The sequence below is a fragment of the Nomia melanderi genome, chromosome 5 (assembly GCF_051020985.1).
Source record: "Nomia melanderi isolate GNS246 chromosome 5, iyNomMela1, whole genome shotgun sequence".
Classification (NCBI taxonomy): domain Eukaryota; kingdom Metazoa; phylum Arthropoda; class Insecta; order Hymenoptera; family Halictidae; genus Nomia; species Nomia melanderi.
Window position 1 is genome coordinate 2,797,359 of NC_135003.1, and position 25,481 is coordinate 2,822,839.

Below are 25,481 nucleotides of genomic sequence, written 5' to 3' on the forward strand. Positions count from 1 at the left end.
ATCTTCTTCTGCCTAAGAGAATTCAATTCCTTTGATCAGGAATCTAGGGCTGACAAGGCGGTCCAGAGGGCTGGAACTCTTCGCCGAGGAATCGACAGTGTGCAGAGGCGTTTCCTTTCATCGATAGAACCGACCCGGGATCATTTATTAACTTTAAATTCCCCAATCGTTTCAGCGCCGCGGGCAATTATCCGGCTCAAGTGGGTCATTTACAAGCTGTTGTACCGTTAATGATTCGATTTAAATACCAGACTAGAGGCTGAACCCTTTCCGAGGCTTGTTCAATTGTTGCTGAGAGGGAGAAATTAGGCCACGGGAACCAACGATGCTCCACGAGTCACTGGTTAAATAGTATGAACAATATCCTCCGCTTTTATTTTCGAACCTAATATTCCGTGAAATGTTTTTGTACGTCCGTTTGCGGTTATAATAAGCCACTTCGATTATATCCAATAATTATTGGGTAGAAAAACGGCTGGTAAGAATCAGTGAAGTGGAATGTACAAAGGAACGAAGGAAGGAAACATGAAAAATAATAAAATATTTGTATATTATATTTTTTAATATATTTAATACAAAATTAACATTAAATATATTAATAATGTATAAAATGATATATGCCTAATACACAATATAACACAAAGTAAGTTAGTCTCACATAAATATATTATACTATTTAATATATGTCATATTGTGTATTAAGTATATATCATTTTATATGTTATTAATATGGTATTAAATTTTATATAAAAAAATATGTGTTAGAGATGCAGAAATAAAATTGATTTGCAGTAATCCAGATTTATCTTTGAAATCTTAATTAATTAAATTAATATATCTGCTACGTCGAAGCGTATATATACTTATAATTATATTCACATGAATTATAAACTGATGCGAATGTGTTGATTCAGATGTGATGTATTCTTCTTCCTGTCATCCTAAGTTAATTCAATTTAAACCGTCTCATGCTGTACTAAAAATACAGTTCTGATGTGTAATGCTTGCTGAGCCTTGTATATACATACCATCTATCTATATGAAGCTTCGTATTTACATATCGGCGTTACTAAAAAACTGCATGTACAGTTAGAAATTCGGCATAGTGTCCAAAGAATATTGAACCAGAACATTTATTTCTGTAATTTCAGGAATGGAACCCAATTTAAAGCAGTATTGACTGGTACGTATGAAACGGGAAGAATATGGCAAATTAACTTTATATTTAGAAGGTCTTATTTCACTTTTGAGAAAAGAAGTGGCTTCCAAAGTATGTCGTATCAAATGGCTCGGTCTTGTAGGTATGAATAGACGTTAAGGGAATTTGCAAAATTATTAATATATAGAATATAGTATACTAAAATATACGAAAATGATGCTTTGCTGTTTAACATAATTTAAATTTCTTTGTCATCCGTTCAAATTATCCGAAGCGTATCGTATATTTCTTTCTTCGTACAATTTGTGTACCCTTTCAGTCTTGATTAGGTCTTGGTTAGGTCTTGGTAGATTTTCAATAATCAACCTGATATTTTTCTAATAATAAAAGTTGGCATTTAAAATTTAATTGACTTCAATTTATTGAAAACGTTATGTACTTCCTTTCCATAATTTGTATCATACTGTCAGAAAATATTTATCTCAGATTTTTTTGAAAACGACAAAATAACGTCTTCAAACTTTCCATATACAGGGTTACTCCGTTAAATTTTAAAGGAATTTGCTCGGTGAAATTTTAACGAACCAGCCTCACTCTTTCCTGCTTCTCACTGTCTCGAACTCAATATAACATGGTCTCAATAGACGAGGACAAAAAATGAATACAAAGAGCAGAAGAGAAACAAACACACTTCAATACAAGGTGCCACGAATGTAAACAGCAATTGTGCAATGATAAAAATTTCAATCTTACCTTTTCAAACGTAGTATCAGTAGTTCATTGAGATTCTTCTGATTAAAATGAGTCAAAACACGACAGAAATCGGTTTAGTTTTATTGATTTGGAGGAAATGAACCTTCAATTTCATTAATTACATTAACTCGGCAAAACTACTTCGATTTTCGTCGTGTTTGGTCTCATCTCAATCAGAAAAATTTCAACAATCCCACCAGTACTACACTGGAAAAGATAAGGTTAAAATTATTGCAATTGAAATTTTCTTCATTGTATGTTTATTTTGACGTACGCGGTATCCCTTTGAAGTCCCGCATCTCGACCTTTAACGCTCGATGGACTGTGTCTATTCCGTTTCTGCTCACTATATCAATTCTTTGTCTTTGTTAGGCTGTGCTCAAGTCAATTTAAAAAACCAAAAGCTGCTTCCAGAATTTCAATGCTGAGTCCCGAAAATTTTTAATTTAACACATTACGTGTCACCGGAACTTTCGGTTATATTTTCTTATAAACGGCACTAATTTTTTAAATGATACATTAAGTTACACTCAAACTTTTGGTGACTTTTATACATATATTGATATTACATTTTTACACTTTCACTACTTCGCAACGTACACCGTTATTCTTTGATACATGTCCCACAAAAATGTTTCCTCACCCTATAAAAACACATATCTTCTCGCATTTATACGCTCAATTTTATTAGCTAAAAGTCGAATCGGAGGAATTAAAGTAGTCTTAAACTAGCCGCTTAATAACGGAGCAGGACTTGCCCGAGATCCCGTTACGACATTCTAAAGCTTGGACATTAAAGCCGGAACAAGAGGCGCAGACGGTGTGCGTATCGTAAAAACCGGTCGAGCCCCGTGGCAACGTCCTTTTTCGCAGTTCAGCCGGCATTAATCGTTCATGGTCGTATAAAAGAAGTCAGTTCATGCTGGGGCGACCTAAGAAGGGTTTGAAAGCGGAAGGAGAGCGAAAAAAATAGCTCGAGCCTGACTGACGAAGCGCCACTTCTTAGTTTAAGCATTTTTTTTAAACTGCTCGCGATGAACGATATTCGCTCATGAAATTATCCACGAAGGAAAGGCGATGAGGTATCTTTGTCTCTGTCGTGTTATCTTTTTCTGAGATTCCAGTGATAATTGGCCTTGAACGAACTCCAATTTTTCTAATAATAATGAAGTAAACTGTACAATAAATATTCGTGAGCGTACCGTTAACCTATTTATTTTTTAAATCATTTCGAATATTTGATACTTTTAAAATATACAAATACGAAATAAGAAATCCAAAAGCAGACATTTTGACTGGCAGAGTAACTCCAGTGTTAATGCAATGTTGCTGAAGGGATTGAAGCAGAGTAATTGTTACGGTTCATGGATCATTAATCCAGTATACTCTAGTCACTGGTCATTGGTTTCGAAACCTTAATTTACATGCATAGTTAGCGTAACATTGTATTTTTATGAAAATTATTTAAATTTATAACGTTAAAGTATCAAAGATATTGTGTACTTCGGTATTATTTGTAGAGTTCTATGAAACAGAAAATTTCAATTATTAACAAAATTATTAGTACTCACAGAAAATATAATTTAATATAACGCACTTCAACTTCTTGTATAGTATGTTTACTTTTAAAAATTTCCACTTTGTATAATCTTGATTATATGTTGATATACATAAAATATATAATTAACTCCTTTTATTGTGTATTGTGTATTTATTATTTATTATCACTTGTACAATATGCTAACATAAATATAAATAAGTACAATTCATAACAGAAAATATAACTATTACATAATTCCTATGTGTCTAAATAAAATCTTGAAAGTAATAAAATATAACATCTCTGTGCCATATACTTTACAAAAAGGATGAAGTAGCAGTTTATACACTCTACAAAATATTATAATTTTTCACGGGTATATAAATTCTAAGTATGTTATACAAGAAACATAGCAAGATATTCTAATTTTGATAATTAGTTCAGTTGAATGCACCTTTATGTTTACCCTTGCTTTCTCCACATAATTACTAACAGAAATTCGACTAACCTTATACATGAACAGAACAATATTTCCTGAAGAAAGTATTACAAAAGTCATTACGCTGCATTCCTTGCTCCTCATCACTCCGAAGTTCCTTATTTCGTTAATTTGATTTCTTCCCTAGGCTAAGACTTATGTTTAACAATAAGTCTTCGCAGTACGGGAACAATTATGCAGCCGTGTTGCGGCACAGTGTTATACGGTTAATTATCACGGACGGTTCTATTTACGCTAATTACTTCGGGGGAGCAGAGGTGCAACAGTGATCGATGCACACTGACTCGTAATTAGTGTATACGCGTGTATTCGGCGAGGAGCCCTCTTACCTTAGCGAAACTCGAAATTGCACCGGAGGAAACAACGAAACAGAATGAACCCTGCAAAGTCTACAAACAGGATGAGAACTGGCGGGGTTGTATTTCCTGGCGAATCGCGATAGCTTCTAGCTCTATCGAACGGAGGAACATCAACACACAAGATATACGTGTAGCGAAGCTCAGCAAATAATGCGCAAAAAGCCCTAACACTATAGAAGGATGGACCAATGCAAATATTTTAAAAATCTCCAAATCGTGGCAAATCGTGGAACAATTTTCGAATAAATTCATTCCATATTTTGACGGGTTTTAGTTACGGTTCAACTGTCATTTCAATTTTTCTATGAAAATAGTTTCCGTTTAAAACAAAACGCGTCGGGTTTAGCGAACGATAAGAACGATTTATGACGAGAAACGACACGAGTATTCGTACTAAATAATCTAAAAATCGTGGATATAGGGGGACTATTTTTAGAAAAATTCTTGTTGCGCGTTAACTACTATTATTACGTATGCATCGTAAACAGTAGAATTTAAACATTTTAAAGATATTTCTTTATACAGATAATAATGTTGTAATTATTAAAGACAGATATATTCAATAACGATTGGTAGAAGATTAACTATAAATAAATTACAAACATTTATTCAAAATTTCATTTGCATAGGTTTATAAAAAATCCTGTTATCAACTAGAAGACTCCTTACTGTAGTAGTCAAATAAAAGTACACTAAATTTTTGTTAATACACGCGTTTCCTTCTATTACGTAAATAAATGAGCCGTAAACATATAAAGACCCACAATCTAATCACGAGTTTCCTTGTCACGACAGCAATATAAGGACTATTCTAGATTTTATTATAATTTTATGTTTCATGCTTTTGCGAACGCTGAAAGTACATAAAATACGCGGTCTAGCAACATATATTGGTTTACACAGCAGAGGACAGCCAAATGTGGAGCACTGCGATGCTCGCGAGGCATCCGCCTCTTTATGGGGCTGCGGCAAAGAAGGGCCGACGAGAGTAAGAATTCTATACCTTGAAGCGCTATTTTCAAAGCGGTTTATAAAGTCGTGCAAACATGATCGAGGAAGAGAGGCGATTTAACTTCTCAGAGCAATGTATCCTGTGTATCCTGGAAACGCGCAGCGATAGGACGTTTTGGCACGGCCGAAGAGCAGAAACGGCGGAACGTTAATCTACGTACGTACGCGTCTCGTCTCGATTCGCCCTGATGCCGACCACCTGTCCCACGCGACAATTCGAGGGTACGACATCAGCTCGCTGGATGGATCGTTATAGGAACCTGGCAAACGGGGCTAATTACCAATCTGATCGGCCAAGATCGGACACGGGACAACCAAGACACAATGACAAGGAATTTCTCGTTATGTCTAGAAGCGATACTACACTGTTTGGCACTAATCTAAGGTATCAATAATTCCTTAATCATTCAGCTTTCAAATTTTTCATTCATTTACTATGAAAACATAGTCAGAATTTTTGTTTGTGAAGAATGATGGTCTGAGAATATTGTATTATTTTGTTTGAATTCTTTTATTGCTTGCTGTTACACGAATAAGGAAGATCTGACTCAGATGTGACTGAAATATAAATATGTATTTAGTTTATGGTGGAAATAAATATTGTTTTTGTAGTTGGTTTATTATACTGAACAATGAAATAGATGTGTAAAAAATCGAGAAATAGGTATACCACTTTGTTTTATCTAGATTATGGGGTGTTTCTGAATTGTTGGTTAAATTATAACTAAAAGTGAAGTGCATCAGCAACGTATATTCTTTTATTCTTATATCCTATGCAGGCAATCATCAACGATTTCTACTAATTTCTCCGGTTCTAAATCTCTTGGAAGCTTACTTTGTGAAGAATAGCAAGTAGAATTTAGGCAGAACAATTAAAAAAGAAAATACCGTATACTTGCGTGCAAAGCGAGTTCCCACAGCACGAATTGCTACAACGCGTCGAAGATCTCGTGACTGTTTTCATATAATACGATTCCTTGGGCACCAATAAAATACAATTTCCAGCATTTAAAAATAAAGTAAAGTTTAACTGAACATTACATTATTTGTTTCACTGTTGCCGATTTGTCATGTTCCCTAATTCTTTTAGTTTTCATTAAACATAGGAAACAAAAGTTGGCATGGTAATAATCATTAGAAACATGTTTTCTGAATAACTTTACGTTATTCGTGTTATGCTAGAAAAGTCTCGTGCAGCACGATTTCCTATAACGCGAATATAAAGCTAAACGTATTAACTGCATTATATGGGAATCTACTATGTATAGTTATATAAGTAAAAGAAGAAACTATTCCTCCTACGAGTACTAACATTCACTACAACAAACAACACATATCAAAATAATCTCTACCTTATAAACTACTCCATTAAAAGAGAATAACTAAAAATGCCAAAAAGGAAATTTCATTAAATCTAACTAAATTAAGATGGTTACGGATGACACGTTCTCGTTTCATTTAGATCGTCAAATATCTACACATACACTTTCAATTATTTTTAATGGTATACTGAATCCTGCACAGACACCTACTTAACTATTGCCCGTACATATAATTTACTTTTATAAATATATTTAGTTTCGTTAATGATTAACAATATGCACAATGTAATAATACTTTAAAAAAAAAGTGAGATGTACCCCGACTTACTCCATCACATACCTACACCACCTCATGTGCGAGGCATAGAATGAGAATCCTCTCATCTTTCCCAAAAGAACCACAAAAAAATGTCAACGTTACACCGACACTGATGAAAAGATCGCCGGCCACTAAACGTCGGGGCCACTCGAAAACCGTCGGAACCCATCGATCGCCGGTGACGGCGATGAAAATCGCGATAGGTTATCTACGAGTATCCACGGATCGCCGGGTCGCCGAGCTTTCCCCTTCGAGAAGGAGGTTAGGTCAAGCCACAGCGGGTTAGGATAGGTCAGCTCAGGTCGATCGGCCGCGCGTAGGGCAGTCTGCGTTTTACGATGGCGGTGCGACGGTGGTTTGCCGGACACGAGGTCGGGGGGTGGTTCAGGACCGGTCGCACCGCAACCTCACCCTCTGCAATTACAATGCTAATTCCGTGTACACGGCCCTCCACGCTTAATCGTCGCGCGATTTTCTTTACCCTTAAGCCGCGCCGCGCCCCTCCGCGATTATCGCGGGGCGCGTACACGCAACACGGGCCCCGACAAGGTTCCGCGACAAATGCTCCTAACGAGCGGAAATTTCAACCTTAATATCGCTGATGTACTATGTGCCACAATGATTGCGGTACAAGAGATTTATAGCCGAAGATGAAAACGGGGCTGATGCTTTCGGGGGCGGGGGTCGCGATCTTTTGTGCTGTGGCAAACGCGGGGAGAAAATTTTTATGAAATGTGACTTTAAGGTGTGATAAATGATTCTTGTGACAGTAAATAGTTTTATTTATGAACTTTTCGGTTGACTTGCAAGTATTTCGCGTTGCGGGGTTTTGTGGCGTCTGGGATCTGTCCCCGGGGCACAGGGAAAGAAGGATGTTTGTGTAAACACGCGCTATATTTGCACCGGCTGTGAAGTTATGGTCGCTTGCCGCGGCTGGAGTCGAGTAATTCTATGCTTTATAGAGTAGTGGAACTGAAGCAGAGATTAGGAAAACTAAATGCTCGTCATAACGAATGTCCGGATATTAAACGTGACAAATGTTTTTCTTAATACATATGGAATATCTTATTTTTGTCATTGGTGTGTGTTTATTTAAAAGCAACTAACGTTTGTGTATGCAATAGCGTGTATATTTTGTATTTAATATTATAGAAATTGTTAAAACATGAAATCTATCTTAACCTGAATATTGGGCTGTATGCCAACACGTAAAAAAATCGTTTCCTTGTCGTGAATGTAAGGAGTAATTTTTTGAAATATTATAATTTGAAAAATAATCCGAAACTGCTTTATCTGCAAGTAAAATAATTCCATTAACTCAGAAATAATTAAAATAATAGTCGTGGTCTCATTGCGTGATTGTATCAGTATAATATTTTATATTATTGGTTAATTAATTGTTGAATGTACGTGATGCGGTATAATTACAATGCATAGAATCATTAACGTTATATACACAGGGTAACAATGGCCCGAGGGTCAAATGTTAATTTTAATCAACGTGTCTATCGTCGCATTACTGAGTCCCGGTCATGAAATTTGCAAACGCAAGCCGCAAATAATGATTACGGGAATTGAGGTTTAACAACTTATCTAAAATAAACATTTTAAAGGTAAAATTCCTATTCTCTTCAACGAAGGATACACAGGAGGTAAGAATATCCGACTTAGTTCGTGCAAGCCGCATTATCGAGTTATCCCTAATATCCTGAACCAAGTTAATAATTCTATTCTTTTTACTCGACGCAGCCCTGTGGTAAGTAGCGTAATATTAGCATCGCCGCGCGTTACGACAGAAACTTCTTTTATTTAAAGAAAAGATTCTGTTTCAAAAGTAGCGTGCTACGTGAACGTAATGGAACACAGGAGATAGGTGTAAATGAAGAAAAATGTGATTTAAGAAAAAAATTTAACCTTCCGAGGTCACACATATTTTAGTGCATAATAACATGAAAATGTTAACTGACTTTCGTATCTTTCATTATAAAATACTAATACAATTTTGTAAAATTTTATCCACAAAAGATACATAGCCTGAGGAGGTACTTAGACATACACATTTCAATGGGATTATTTCAACGTTTCACAGTAAAACTTCATAAAATGAAATGTATACATATTACATAATAAAATTAACCAATCTACTCAAACACGAAATATTCAATGAAACGAACTTTTCAAATCCAGATTTTATAACTGCTTTAATTCTTTCAAAGTGACCGATTACCAGTATAAAACCCGAATCCAAATTATTTGTTCAAATGCTACATCAAGTAAAAAATGCGTCAAAATTGATATGCAACGATTGATCAATGTCCCTATTACAGGGGTACGTTGTTCGCCAGCTATATCCCCTTGCAACAGCTCACCATACACAGCATTCGTTATTTTCACGCCCTATCGTGCTCCACATTCGACGAAGATCAAACATCTCTCTCCATCCGCGACATAAAAGACACGATTCCATTATCGTCTCGTTATGACAAAGCGGCGGGTTGCGTAATATCAGTGTCAAAGGCATTAAACACATCGGCCGTGCCTTATTTTATATTCCTTTTTAGCGAAGTGCAACCCGTAGCGTTGCGTAACGGAATAATGTACGCGCGTTACGTCAACAGTGTCGAACGATCGATAGCTTTCGGATGGCGACCGCGAAAAGTATCGAAGCGTCGGTGCAAGACCGACGCGGCGCGGCGCTTCGAACAACAGAGACGGCGACGGGGCACCGACGCCTAATTAATTAGTCCGGCTAGGCGTAATGCGTCTCGCGATTATGTAACGGACGACAGCCGACGGGATATCGTAATTACACCGGTACGGAATATTCAATTGGATACCTAACTCGCTAATAATCGACACGACGGTATTAACGGAGCGTGGAATATTGATGGCGTACTAATTTCCTGCGACGACGACGACGATCCCGGATGATCTTTGAGACGTACCGTGGAAAATTAATACCCCGGATAGCACGACCCCGCCGTCCTCACTTATCCGCGCGCTTCCGCACCGATGTTTCACTGGATCTCGACTACCAATCGAACTGGATTATACAACACGAAACATTTAACAGTGAAACGGGTGTTCGACCTATTAACCGTGGAATTTAGTTTGAAGAATCTCTTATTGTGTGCTAAATAAGGTCAAGCAATGAAATATATACTCGTCAAACACAGTGACATTAACCGTATTAAATAGTCGACAGTCCTAGTGTTAATACTCTAGATGTCAGTAATTGTGAAATGAGAAAACAGAGACCAGTAATTTTGAGCGTTGCGTAAATCTAGTGTTAAACAGGATTACCTGAAGTTTCTCAATTATTTATTCTTGTATTAAAGGTTTTGTCGGAATTACATTGTTTTGAATGGAACGCTCAACAATAAATGAAATTGGTTATCAAAGATAACTTCTCTTTCATTTCAAAGCAATCGGTGGTTTAAATGTATATGGGAATTAACACATTGTTGACAGTGTACGTTTATTCAAAAGATTGTAACTGTTTTAATAAATTGAACTTTAATCAAAATATAATGGTGAAATACTAATTTTTAAACGGTTTTATTGGTTGTTATTTATACTTATAATTGATATTTTCGGCCATTAATGTCTACCAAATGAAAAATATCAATGCTTCCCATCAATAATGACGGATCGTTTATGAAAACTTCACTAAATGATTAGATTACGTAGTTGTATAAATTTATAAGTCATCAATTTGGAAAAAGTCAGAAAGAATAAATTCCGGAACATGTAATAAAGTTTGATATTATTGTTAATTCAATAAAACTGTTAATATAGGGTAGAGTATTTTATTCCAAATTTCCTAAATTTATTAGTAACAAATATAATTCTTTAAAAGCGTGCGAGATCTACCAATAATTCATTAAATTACACTTAATTAATGACTGCTCCATTTTCTATTATGTAAATCTAATTTCAGTAAATCAACAACTTTCAAATACATTGCACATAATAAACGTGAATATCCGTGAACAATCATTAACAGAGTACACTCCAGTTCAAATGTAACGAATAAGTTACGTTTCATTAATTTGACATGTACGCACTGGCCAATATTGTTACTTGACGTAATCGGCCTTACAACCTGATAAACTCATTCGGAATAGTGATATTACGATGTCAGTATTATATACTACAAACTTGATGGAACACTAATAGAGTGAACTAATTTCTACTTAATACCGGTTTCTGTGAATTGGGACGTGAAGTTTATATGTATGTATATATCCACAGTCTACTCACTAGAGAAAGCTACGTCGCAGATCCTACCTTAATGATGGGTAATTATTAATTAATTTCTAATAGAAAATTGTATCTTATCCATGTTTTATAGCTAAATACACTTTTTGTATAAAAACATGTAAGATAGTAAATAAACATTCAATTGGGAAGATAACAAAACATGTTATTCCTTAGTATAACATTTAAACAAATAAATGTTTTGAGAATTTGTTAATACTGTCATATTTATTATTCGATAATACGAAATTTAATAATATACATAATCCTATACCCAATAGTTTTCAGAATATTCGTAAATACATGTTTTGTACATTTCACTTTGGATGTTATTTTCACCCTTCCAACATTAATAACAGCCACTAGGAAAGAGGAATATTAAATATTCTTTTGAGAACTATGTTGTAGCGTAGTTTCGAATTAAAAATGTATAAAGAAATTATCGTTCGCCACACTTCCTAATTTTAGAAAGCTGATATAAGTAACTTTAAACTACTGTGATCAACGACACTACGATCACTAACTTAATGTCACTGTGTCAAAGGTTACCTTCATACAATTCCCTAACTATAGGTGTTTCGTAATTTCGCTATCATTCTGTGCCCGTTGTATTCGCACTAATTCTCATTGCTGGGCCGCATGATAAAGCGGTACTTGGTATCGATTAGAACTAGAGAGTTGCCGTTGAATCGCATGATCGTTAAGTCATTTCTATAGCATTGATTAGGACGGCTCTACCAGCCACTGATGTACTCTGGTATAAACATCGAAGTCCGTTCATGCCGTACTAATACTACTGCCCATCAAATTATTCATCTATAGTAATGTTGCTCTTTGTACCGGATCTTGGTATCATGTATTATGCAAGAATTAGTATCGTGTCTCTTACTTGGTTTGGTATCGAGATTCAAAACCTCAAATTCATCAGTATCTCCTTGCATCATATAGTGGTTACAGGTTTCCGATAGTTAACGGATATTCGATTACCCGACGTTTATCAATAATCTCTTAACGATATAACGTGGTATTTCTAATACAGTCAACAGGTAATATCGTGCTCTTCATTATATTGCACCCAGAACTGATCTCTTCAATCGAGAAAACAGTATACCAACATTTTTATCATGTAAAACACTTGTATTAATCTATCTGTTGAGTCTTTTCATTAGATATGTGAGGTGTATAGTTATATTTTTATCAATATAAATATAAATATTAATTAGAATTATTAGTTCGGTAAAAAAGTCATTTCCTGAACAAATCATTGTCTCAAAGAATTTACTGCAAGAACAGTTATAGATTATCAATAACAGTTATAAACGATAGGGACTATTATTAATGAATAACTAAAATGAATACTATAGTTCATGTTCTTTAAGTCTTGATATAGAAGAATTCTTGAGACGTGATAAAATTGCTTTTCAGAAGAAACTAAAGTCTAAACTAAAGACACAGGAAAAATAAGCCTCTAAGAATCCGAACTGTTACGTATGAAAAACTACCCCTTAGCTGATCTATACTACGGAACAATATTTCTATTCTGAAACCAACACTTTCTTCATCCAATGACCATATCCCAAGGGTTAAATCTTTCTTCACATTACACTTTATTAAAAATCATCTATTCCTTTCAGCAATTAGAATTACTAACCATGCTACTAATTAGGCCAACGGATTAAAATTCATGAAAGTTCAGTCAAAATACCGTGACAGCATGGAAATTCCATTAAAACAAAGTAACAGCCGTGAAATACAGCTTTTAGAGTTTCATCATCTCGATTACCCGTCCAGCTTCCAGTGTCTTTTCTCTCCCTTGTCCGTTACCGCATGCCACCACCCCTTTTGAATGCCTATAAAGGGTTGTTCATACAACAGGGAAGGCGGGGTAGAAGTTTGGTGCTCGGCCACTTGCGGAATACCGTCGGGAGGCAGACAGCGACCACTAATCAGACTGTTTCCACTTAATTTGCCGAGGTAATTAACCGTCTCATTCGCCTGTGCCTGCCCTAAAGCCATTCCTGAACCTAAACCCGGGTACTCTATTATGCACGGAACCTATTGTGTCCGAGGACGCCCTCTGAGGAAGCGCGCCGCGGAAACGTACGATTTCCGTCGCAGTCGCTTCCCCTTGTTTCGAGATTCTCGAAATTGATCACCGATTCGGTCTCCGGTGTGAACCTTTCAAATGATCGCGCTAGAGTACACGGGTTCGAGCACACGCATGGGCGGTGAACTCGATTCTGTACACGAGTAACTGGAGCACAGATGGATATAAAAGTAGACAGAAGGATTGGTCCTTGAATGTGTAAGTCAGATTATTAACCCCTTGGACTGAAATGACGAGTCTTGAACTCTTCATGAACTTTCTTGAACAAACTGACAGTGACGGGCTGCCCTCGCCAGAAATGATTGAGAGTTGAAGCTTTTTATGTGAGGAGTATACTTGGGAGATGACTAGATGTCTAGCTGGACGGCACTGGGGCATATCAAGCCCTCTTCTATAAAACTCAGAAAATTAAATTATGCCTGAGCAGTGCTGCCTGAAAATAAATTGCAGCTCAAGGGGTTAATAACTGGTATTAGGTAATTTTGAACTTCTATATTAAACTTAGTATTTAAATAGCATTAAGTAATTAGTAACTTTTGTGGATTAAACATTTTTACCACGTTGGTATCACTCATCGGTTTGGTAGCATTAGTTTACTTAAAATCAACATGACTTCTACATAGTTTTGTTTGTGTAATTGTGTTACAGTGGTTTATAAATAATTTATTTTACTTGACCTTTAATGCGAAAATGTTGGTTTACTTTTTTACGCAATGATATAATAATATCACGACACAACAAACATGTGACAATTACCGCTTTTATTTCTGTTCTGCGATGATTTCCGTAGTTATTTGTGTTTTTATATAAAAAAATGAGCAAAATAATATGAAGTCTGTACACAATACAACAAGCGTACTTGCACGCGGTGTAAAATGGTATTCCTTTGTGAATAAAATTTGCATTCTTTTCAACAGGACCAAATATTTTCGCAGCGCACATCGTATTAACAGGGCTCAAGGTATAATACATGGATGTTCTCGGGGTTGTAACAAGCTACCATTGAAATAACAATACAATATTACCTTTATATATACATAATTTCATTATCTCAACCGAAAATAAGCGAAGAGGTAATACATGAATGTTTATGGATAATTTTCCGAAAACCAACATCCATGAACTACATCAAATTATTAATTAAAAGCTGCACACTACGAATTAAAAATATAATTAAATTAATGTAAATCTCAGTTAACATTACTGCTTCAAATATCCTTCAGGCCATTTATAGTATATAATTCATTCAAGGAATCCTCCTCGCAAATACCTGACTTCATGATCATCAAAGGATTCAAACAATATGAAAGGCTTAAAAAATCTCATTGTCTGATATCCCGCCGACTATATCTACAAGCAAACGTAGTTCACGAGGAATAAAATAAAAAGCTCCTGAAATGAATAAAGACTCCGCGCTTCCTTTGAATTACATTCATTTTTTACGAATGCTTCAGGTATTCGGTGATGCGGATTCGTCTACGACGAAAACATTGTGAAATTTTAAGTCGAACCCATGATTCGCAAATTCCGCATAACATCACAGGATCCGTGAACAGTCCCGACAATCGATGTTCCCGGTTCAAGATCGCTTTTTCATCAGCGACGGGGGACCAGCGAATTAATATTCGATACCGGGCATGCTAATTTAATGCGACGCGCCCTGTTTCCAGATAAATGCGCCGGGGCAAAATAACTGTACTGCGGCACGACATCAATTTCATTTTAATTTACAGTCAACGCGGCTGCTACATGCTTCGTCCATCTTCGTTACACAATTTTATTTCCAATCGAATCAATTTTCAGTGGGGTTCCGTGTCACGTTTTTCAGGATTTAATGTAAAAAATGGGAACATTATATTTTCGACGCGATCAAGCGATATTTTTCACGGTGTTATTTGATCTTGAAAGGAAAAAATATTCAGACGGAGCTTTCTATGGAAGAATTTGTACGTAGGAAGAAGAAATTAGAGAGAAATAGAAGCTAATTCATAAATAGAATTGTTTACTATTAGGACTACTGTTTTCTATTAATACTTAGGTAATTTTGACAATAAAATTGTCGATTGTAAAGGGATAGTCGTATTTTCCATGATTAAAGTGCGAGACTTAAGAATAGAACTGCCGCTCTAAATTTAGGGGAAAGATAGCTAAAAACATATAAACGAATTCTGGTCTGATGAGGTTACCGAATGGAAAAATTTCTTTATACTCAATTTAGATATTCTGCACGTCTACCCACGAAGAACGTCGCTTGTAGTTTAAAGTACGCTCACAGGATTGTAATGCAGTATAATATATTTAAGGACATTCACTTTTTCACTTCATACGTCAGATTCTAGTTTCAGAAAGCAGCGTTTACTGTCCATAAAACTGGGGTCAGTATAGACGTAAATAAAGGTATCAGATTTTATCACGATAATATAGTATATATTTGTAAGATCATATGACTGTACGAAATAAGAATATGAAGATGAAATTTATTTGAAGTCTCAAATTCTGGTCAAAGAAGTGTTAAACTAATGATAGTATTATATTGACTGACGTAAGAAAACGGACATAAACAAATGAAATTGTTTTTTATAGCTTATATAACATTTATTTAGAATAACTATAAAAATAAAATTGTATTAACATTTTTTAAATGCTCTATAATTTACTCCTCGAGTATACTCTACACTATGCGCGTGGATCATAACCTATTCCTATGACACGTGAGTGTGTAGTGCAATATGTCATCCTGACCGTATCAGTTATTAAAAGTGTCAACAACGTTGTCAGGTGTCAGTTGTCACTTCGCAATTGTCAGTTGTCATAATTAAATTAATATAAAGCTTCATAAATACGACTTACTTTGTATAAGTGCTGCCTCTCTAACTATAACAACGTATAGGAAACATTTGATTTCGGTCCAATAAAAACATTCGTCTGTGCTACCTGCTAAAACTACCACCCTTTTCCCAATTAACAATTCCATGAAAATATTACCAATGCATTAATCTTTTAACTTTTTAAACAATCATGTTCATATCGAGTAAGTTGGAAACAGTGTTCAAATCAAAACAAATAGTGATTCCTCAAGATTTAAAATGAAACTTGAAATTAATTTTTAAAAACATTTTGCTTGCCATTTCCGTGAGCGTTGAACGATTCGTCAGCGATAATTGAAGAGGATGTTGGGAGCGGTGATTCAAGAAGATCAACGTGATGTTACCTGGTGCAGGCAGACGAAGCTAACCTAAATGAACAACACAATCAAATCACGGTGCACAAGGTAGGTATTGCATCCAGTGACGCATTCGAGTGAACTGACAGCAGGGCGCTGTAAGCCTTGCCTTACCGGAGACCAGAAGGGTTAGTGCTTCGGCTGCAGCCTCAAATATCACGAGGGTTGCCAGACAAGGGTGAACCTGATGCGTAACAAGGCAGTTAAGTATCTATTATCCGTCCTGTCGGGTCGTGACCGTGTACAAAAAGCTCGCATCTGCTGAATGGTTGATTTGACCCATGTTGTTCCACGATCGAATGAAAACTAGTTTAATATGTCGTTCAAGTGGGTTCAATCTTGCGTTCTTTGTTCTGTTTATCTTGTTCAAATTAAGCATCCTTTTGATTATGCTATATTTTGACTGAAAAGTATATATAAGAATTTTGCTGATATAAATAATTCTAATATCTCGTCTGTTGGAAAGATAAAGCCGCTTGTTATTAACTACAGTCTCGGTTTTCGGCTAAATATCTACAATTGTGGGCAAGACTTTAAACTAATAATATTCAAAGTCATCGACAGGGTTTTAGATTAATTATATCTAAAAAAAAGTATGCATAGACTAAACGAATAAACAAAGGAAGATAAACTGTGGTCATATAAGCTGGGTAATTTGCATAAACCTAATGTATGAATAAAGATTTTGGCGGACATATGGATTACTGAATCATTATTCCTAGTTTATGTGCATAGTAAACATACAAACCTAATAAGCATCCTTGATAATGATGTATGATTTATTCAGAACCTCTAACAGGCATAACTAAACCACTGATTTTATATAATATATTCAGACCAAATATGAATACGCAAGATATAATGAAATAAAATCATTAATAAAAAATGATAAATTATTAACCCGGATTGATAAATTATAAATTAAAATTAATATTTGGAACATGCTTGACGCTTCAATTTTTTAAGAAAGTTCGCTACACAGACTGAATCTAGTATCAATCACAACAGAATCTACCAAGAAGCGCAACGATCATCATTCGAGAAATATTAATTATCAAGATCTCAGTATGTATTTTTTCCAACTGCCTGAATCAAGAAGACTTTCCAGCTTCAGTGGAGTGCTTTTCATAGTCGATACTCGAGATCATACTGACAGAGTTCCCAGTAGTTCGCTGCATTAGCCGTGGAAAGATAGAGAAAGGGAGAGGTAGAGCTGCAATTGGAACGCGATGCAGCCTCGATGGACCTCCGGGAATACGAAGACGGTGGAAAACAATGATTCAAGCTGATACTGTGGAGAGGAGGACGGAAATGGTAAAACAAAGAGCCCGTGGGAGGGGCGCGGAGGATACAAGTACGCACCGATGCAGGAAAGTCACGTACTTTATAAAACGTAGTACAGCCACCCGAGAGATATTGGTGGTAGTGACGAACGCGCGGACGACGAAGAAAACGTACAAGAGAAGAGGGAGGGGGGGGGGGGGGGGGGATAAAAACGATCGTATTTGCTGGGGGTGGATAGAGGAGGGTAGCGCTCTACCGGAACATATGGTTTCCGTGGCAATATGGTGGGAAGAGAGGTACTTTTACTCGATAAATGCCACGAAAATGAGCTTTTTTCAGATATGCCCACCCACGCTCTTCCAATCTTCAATCTATCCTTGCTCTTTTGTCTCGGCTCGCACAAACCACGTGATTTTTCGGTCCCGCCCCCCGTCTCGGTAACAAACGACCTCTTCAATGAGGTCTCACATTTTCGGGTTTTACGCTCTTCTGGATACTTTTTACCTCTTCACTTCTACTTTTCTTCTTCTTCTTCTACCTTCCTTCTTTCAACGGGTCCATTTATATCCATTTTACGTTTCAGTTGACTTTTGCTTGTGATAAATAGATACACAAGTGAGTTTACCATTTTATGTGAAAAGTTGGAAATGAATGTTATGGGTATTGAAATTAATCTGCACTGTTGCGTATTTCGTGGCGTGTTTTATTTTGTGTTTAAGTACTGGGTATTTTCTAAGAAAGAAATTATCTTCAGTTTGACAGAAGTATTTAGAAATTTCTGTAGGATAATATAAAGCAGTGCAGATAGTTTTATATGTTCGATGTGTTTCCATTTATTTATGTTAACTTACTTGTGAATTCTGTACAGATGCGTTATCCTCACTGGATTCGAAATATATATTCAGTTTTCGATCTAGAAAAGATTCGGTTAATGTATTTTTAAGTGAAATGTTGATGAAAATAGCAGGTAATTTATTCAGTACAATTTTGCAAGGAAATGTTGCAAGTATTCTAGTTCGAAGTGAAAATATAAATAATACTGAACAAACCAACATCATGTGTTACCATTCTTATTCTGTCTAACTTAATATAATCTAGTCTGAAATTTGTTCAAAAAATACTGATCTCTTAGTAAGAGACGAATAACAATCACTTTGCAGCTAACGATGGTGTTCTTTACTAGCTGAATCTTATGAATGTTGTATTAAATCCGGAGCAGCCCGATTGAACGTAATGATCTCAACATCTGTTACGCCGAATCTTTTCTTACGGCGTTTTTCCGCACGTTGAAAAACGTAACGTTTTATCCCGTGCTTCTGATAAGAAAATTCCTTTAATGATCAGTGTAACAAGTTCTTAAATTTTCTATTGATAGAAAATTTTTATCAATTTCTTTAACGTGCAATTGTAGCAGTCGAGAAGCAAGGTAAAAAATTCATGAAAATGATTAAACTCTTTATAAACGTGTAGATTCTGAAGGTTTATGGAAATACTCGTTTCACAGAAATTGGAATTGAAAAAAGTTCAATTAACGTTCATAAAAGTGTTAATTTATCTTTCCATTGCACATTTATACCTTAAATTCATAAAAATTCTTTGCAATCTTAGGAATGTAATGAAACAGGTATATTAACGTTTCAAATTATAATACAACTAATTTAAATAACACTAACTGTATTATTGTATATTGATAATCATTCAGTTATCACGGTATTGATCATACTACAAGAAAAAAGGTAAAAAGTAGGTACACAGCGAACGTCTAGAATCCATTAATAACTTCATCATTGCTATTAAAACTCATTCAGTGATCACAGTATCGATCATGTCACAAAAAGAGTAACAACTAGAAACACATCAAACATCTAGAATCTATTAATAACTCCACCGTCACCACGGAAATTCATTCATTGCTTGCACTATCGAACATATTAAAAAAAAAACAAATAATCCTTCGACTACTAACACAGACATTCAACTTACAGGGCTGCGAATAGTTCAAAGCATTCAACAACACACGATCGTAACTTCGCGTAGCGCGTACCTCCGTTACACGTACTCCTCGCGTCACTATATCACTCGCCATATGGAATTCTCTTTTCCTCTCGCGGATACATACGCTTTCACGCGTAGCCGCATCGCGTTTCCATTTTCACGAGCGGCTACCGCGATTAACCAGCGCGCGGCCTCCCTTGCAGCAGCGTGAAACGCGAACCTCGCGGTTCGTCCGTCGCGGTTGAACATTTACAAAGAAAATATTAACCCGAAGACACCTCTATCCCTGGAGCGCGCGACGCTGCGCAACCTGCGCCAGTTTTCTTGGTTTCAGCCAGCGAAATACTTTGCCCATGGCCTACGCGAGGTACAAGCGACGGTCGCATTTAGCGCGGAATATATTCTGCGCACGGTTCCACATAAATTCCCCCGCTTCCGGCCGCGGGTTGTATATAAAACCTTCCGCTTTTATATACGACGTTATTTTTCTGTTATACGAGTGTATACCGCGGCTGACATGTTACTCTGTTTACGAGCCGAGCGGCGGCGTTCCTGTTCCGCCGCGCCACCCGCTTCGAAACACAACGCAAATACGCCTCTCTATAGAATTCGCGGGCGGCGGATTCTTACGCGTCCCGCGAAACACCACCCCTCTTTGAATTATGCAATACACCACGCATAATGTATGAATCGGGTTTCCCGGGGCTCGCCGAGATTCCTTATGCATCGACAATGCATGACGGACATTTTATTAGACGTCATCGTTAAATATTTGTCGGCAAATTCCAGGAACATGGGGAACCGGCTGAAGGGGTTGGGGGGCGAAGGCGATGGCCACTTCCGCGGTATCTTGTGTATTCACCTTGCCTGCGATACCCTTACCCCGACGTTTTATGAACGGTCTTTGAACGAGAGTCAAAGCAGATTCGTAATTTAATATTTGACCGCCCGTTTCATCTCTTGTTTTTTTGCTCGTTTTCCTTCGTTGGGCCGCCTTTGACAGGGAATTGTAGACTCATTGGTCGTGAGAGATGATTACTCGATGGGTGCTCGTAACTATTTTGTAGAGACTTTATTGGCTATTTATGATGTGGTGTACTGTGGCTTGTTATTTGATAGTAGAGGTTGGATGAGTCTTTAAAAATGTGTCAATAAGTTTTATACGTTCAGATTATATGTGGTAATAGCGAGTTATGCCTTTAATATTTGTTTGTTCTTTAGGTATTGAGTTTGAAAAGAATGGAGTAAGATATCGATTAGAATAGATCGAGGAGAAACGGATCAAAGGGTGAATCAGATCGAAATAAGAATCTAATCCATGTTTGTCATGAAAGGTTTAAAAACTCTTGTTCCCTTCCTGTTACGAAGATTTAAGTATTTTTACTTTTTTACTGATAAAGAGAAGGCGATCCAATTTACATTGGTCTACTTTACTCCCTGTCTATGTTTTATTCAAACGTGAACACTTTTTAAAAAACTACAATGCAAAAAATTTATTCAATTTCATATAGACAATATTTTACTTATCTTATGTCGGACAATGCACATGTTCATAATCCTCTTCATAGTTTAATATGAGGATTATCTTCATTAATCGTTTGAATATTTAAATTCGAAAAATCCTATAGCAAATAAGTCACACAATTAACCGCAAATTCTATTTACAAGTCCGATATTTATTAAACACACGAAATATAACTTGATATTCGAGCTCCGGTGGTATACATCGTATACACGGTATGCGTGAGTCCCATATGGCGGATCAATGGCAGTTTATGGGTTAAGAAGAATCGCTCTCTGGGAAGCTCCCACTCCGTCTTCCTCAGTTTCCGGTTGCTGGAGCCCCTCGGGCATGTTACGTGAACCATGGCAGATGTATCGATAGAAAGCGAATTGTCCTCCCTTTGTGTTTGCTCGCAACGACTCCATCGCTCTTCCGATTTTCCCTGAGCACCAGGGAAAATATCGGGACGACCGATGGAGACGGAGGTTCCACGCAATCTGCGAGGTGACACGCAGTTCGGGAATGATGGAGCTACGCTAAAACCGAATTTTCGATGGCGATCGATGACTTCTCCGCGTTCCCTTGCGAACGCACTGCCTCGGGAGCCACCCTTTCCGTTCCGGGAACCACTCAATTATTCTGCGAAATTTTTGTGACGATTCGCGCTATCATCGCCATGACTCAACGAACATGAAAACAAGGCTGAAATTTCTTTCTTTGATAATCACGGATTCGATGAATTATTAAGGGTGAAATGGCATTTTATTAGGTTTGATAATGAGACAGATTATTCTGCAGCATTTAAGAGAACCTGGTTACTTCACAATATTGAATGCAATGCGTTTTATCTTTATTCATAATAATTACATTTTTGGTATTGATGTTACTGTTTTGTGAATGTGTAAAATCTATGATTTTAGTAGAAACTTTTATATTGATTATTGTAGTATATATTTTAAAGGGAATGAAGTAATTGGACTCAGCAAATATTTATTGTATCGATAGATTTATTAAATACTGTTTGTTGTTAGGTAACGATAGTTTTGAGACAGTTACACGAATCGGAAGTAAAATCTCTTTCTCCACTCTAAGCGGATCATAAATCGGGTCACTTCGATTCCAATCGTTCCAGTTGAAACCAGTACACGCTCAACAAATCATTGATTACGTTTAAAAATAAATCAGACGAGCAATGGCATTAAGCAATATGAAGCGTGCTGAAATAAATCGTACAATTAATACTTTTCTGCCCCATAATTTTAACGAACATATTTGTAACGGTCACGTAACATAAAAGAAGTAATCGGTTAGTAATAGAAACGAACTCATAAATGAATACATTTATTTAAATCTCTGATTAAAATAATTTGCTTTATTTTTATAAGTACCACATTATTTCGAAATACACATTACAATTTATAGAAATGGAAGTAGATATGCTCGATTTATTCACAGTAATATGTTAAAATTCGAAGGCGTCTTAACCCCTTATGGGGCAACACTGTGGAGCACGAGAATAACAATTGAAATATTGTAAATCCACATCTTATGAAATTCTATTTATTTCCTTCTTTTTAATGAGATACTTCTTGAATTCACACGTTTAACATACGAGGGTACTGTAACTTATACATGTAATACATATAGAAACTACAAGTGATAAATACAATTACCAGTAACTCATAAAGGGTTACATCTTTCAAATGACTGCTAAGAAAATTGATTGTAAAATATCGTATGATTTATAACTTTCCATTATATCATCCCATAGGTAACGTAGATTCTTATTTTACTAAGTAAGATATCTTTCAATGCCAGTTCGAAAATTGTTCGAAAAATGAAAAGTTCTACGCATGAATAGTCAATTCGTTGACGATTAGAAAAAGGACATAGGTATTAATATTTTACACTAAAAATAAGCAGAAGTAGATGGACATTACACATGGAAAGACTTAATACATTTAAACAGTAATATTATATTAAATAGTACATTAACCACTAAAGTATTTCAACATTTGTTACAATAAATAAAGAATAACATTACTCATGGAATGATCTAATGTATCTAAATAATGATACTATATTAACCCTCGGAAGGCGGACGCTTGGACATTCATGCGGCAGGCGAATGCAAGGTCAAAGTGACCGATAGAAGAAATGTATTATTCGCGGTGTTTACAGGGGAATGTTTATTATAACATTTATTACAATTGAGAGCAGTTACTACATACAGTAGTTGTATGTGTCGTATGATTATGACATATAAATTTTGTAAATACTTCGCATCCTATAGTACATACAATTGGGTCAAAAAGACTCAAAATGACACTGCATCCGCGTTATATAGTACACTAAACCACTAAGATATTCCAACATTCGTTTCAATAATCAAAACTGTCCGTGAAGCTCATCAGCCCAGTCCATTCCATTCCCGTCAATTTCTACTGCGCAAGAAACTCAAGAAAACCGCGTGGAACCGAACTAGAATCGGGATGCGGAGGGCATTAACCAGAAGCTTAAAAAAGATCATTACGCCGCATCTGGCGCTGTCCCCGAGGAAAGATCGTCCGGCCAAAATACGTTTCCTTTAATCGCCTTTGTGGCGCCGAGAAGTCTCCCGAATATCACTGACTTTCGCCGGTTCTTCGGGGCATCTCCCAGAGATCGAAGGTGTGCGCTTACACCAGGGTCGGCAGGTCGAGATCGGTCGCCGGTGCCTTTCGAATTACATCGTTACGGTATCCGTGTACTCTATTTTTCGCTTTGTTTGCTTCCCGCGCGTCGCTTCCTTCGTGACGGGCGTATAGAAGCGGAGAATAGCTGAAAAGAGGCGCGGGGGTTGAAACCGACCGAAGAGAGGAAGGCCGGTTGAAAACGAACAAGAAACGTCGCTCGATGCTGTTCTCGTCGGCGTGGCATGCCACGATGGAAAAGCGACTCGTGCCGCATCTCGATCGAGAGGCCAATTATTTTCGAGTGGAAAAACGCGATAGAAACCGCGCGTCGTAGAGATTTGACAGTACGATCGACCGAGCGAAGGGCGGTGAGAGAGGGCAGGAAGTGCGTCTTTTATTGGTCGATTATTTCCGTTTGACTGAGCGGATGATATTCGAAAGAATTGGGAACCGTACGTGCTTATCGCGCGTGAGCTGCGATAAAACGGCGCTGTCCCGCTCGAATTCTTTGAGGTGAATACATAATATTGAAGAACGGAGCGCAAAGGGTTCGCAATCGGGTTTGATGCGTCAATTATCGGAGAATTTTCGACAACTATGACTGGGAAGTCTCATGTAGCTCGACCGCGACGAGATGCTTTGTACTTTTTTTCTCCTTTTTTGTTCTGAGTGAATGGAACGGCGAAAATTAATCCGGTTGTACCGGCGACGTTTGTTTTGTCTCCCCTTCATTTGCGGAGTTGCGGTTTTCAAAGAACAGACGGTTATTGTTTTGTGGAGTATAATGTTTTCATTGTGAGCTTGTTATTATATTAAAAAGAGCTAAAGATTTGACAATGCGGTTAATAAAGGAAATTATTTCTTTGTGGGTTGATTATTGATTGACAGGGGAGTTTATATAATGCGTCCTTTTTACTTATTTTATGTAAAATGTTTAAAACATTACCAAATTTTTTTTCCTTAATTCAACGTCATCAAAAGAAATCTAAGAACTAACGCTATATATAGATATTTTTTAATTTCCTTCCGCCATTTTCTTTATTCAATTGTAACTTTCAATTGAATTTTCAAAGAACAACGAATGAAAGGTAAAACATTTGATGTAAATTACACACAAAATTTCAGTAAAGTTACTCTCTCTATACGAATAATCACACTTTAATACAGAAAGTCATGACGATATCTTATAAAATAAAACATTCTTCTTTTCTCATTATTTAACGTCACTTTCACAAAAAGCAGTAAACGGCGACCGAAAGACTAAGCAATGGAATTAAAATATTAACGGTAGCTCACAGCTATCGGGTAACAGTCACCGATAGGAGTTTCATTTCCCGCGCACCGCAATATCAATTTCTCAGTTTTTAATTATCACAGTCCCGCGTCGCTCGGTCGGATGTAGCTTAATCTGTCTCGCGGCACGGGACGTGTAATATGAAGTAGAAATGGCGCAGGGACCACGTTAATAAGA

The 25,481-nt window shown here is 36.6% G+C and overlaps 1 protein-coding gene and 1 long non-coding RNA gene across 2 annotated transcripts in view; one reads left to right on the forward strand and one right to left on the reverse strand.

The window, feature by feature from the left end:
* Positions 1 to 25,481, reverse strand: part of LOC116424797 (agrin) — a 631,033-nt gene that overhangs the window by 260,683 nt on the left and 344,869 nt on the right. The window lies entirely within an intron of this gene.
* On the forward strand, positions 5,215 to 6,361 carry LOC116424798 (uncharacterized). The gene is made up of 2 exons (XR_004234548.1): positions 5,215 to 5,706; positions 6,101 to 6,361. It is a non-coding gene; the product is annotated as an uncharacterized LOC116424798 (long non-coding RNA).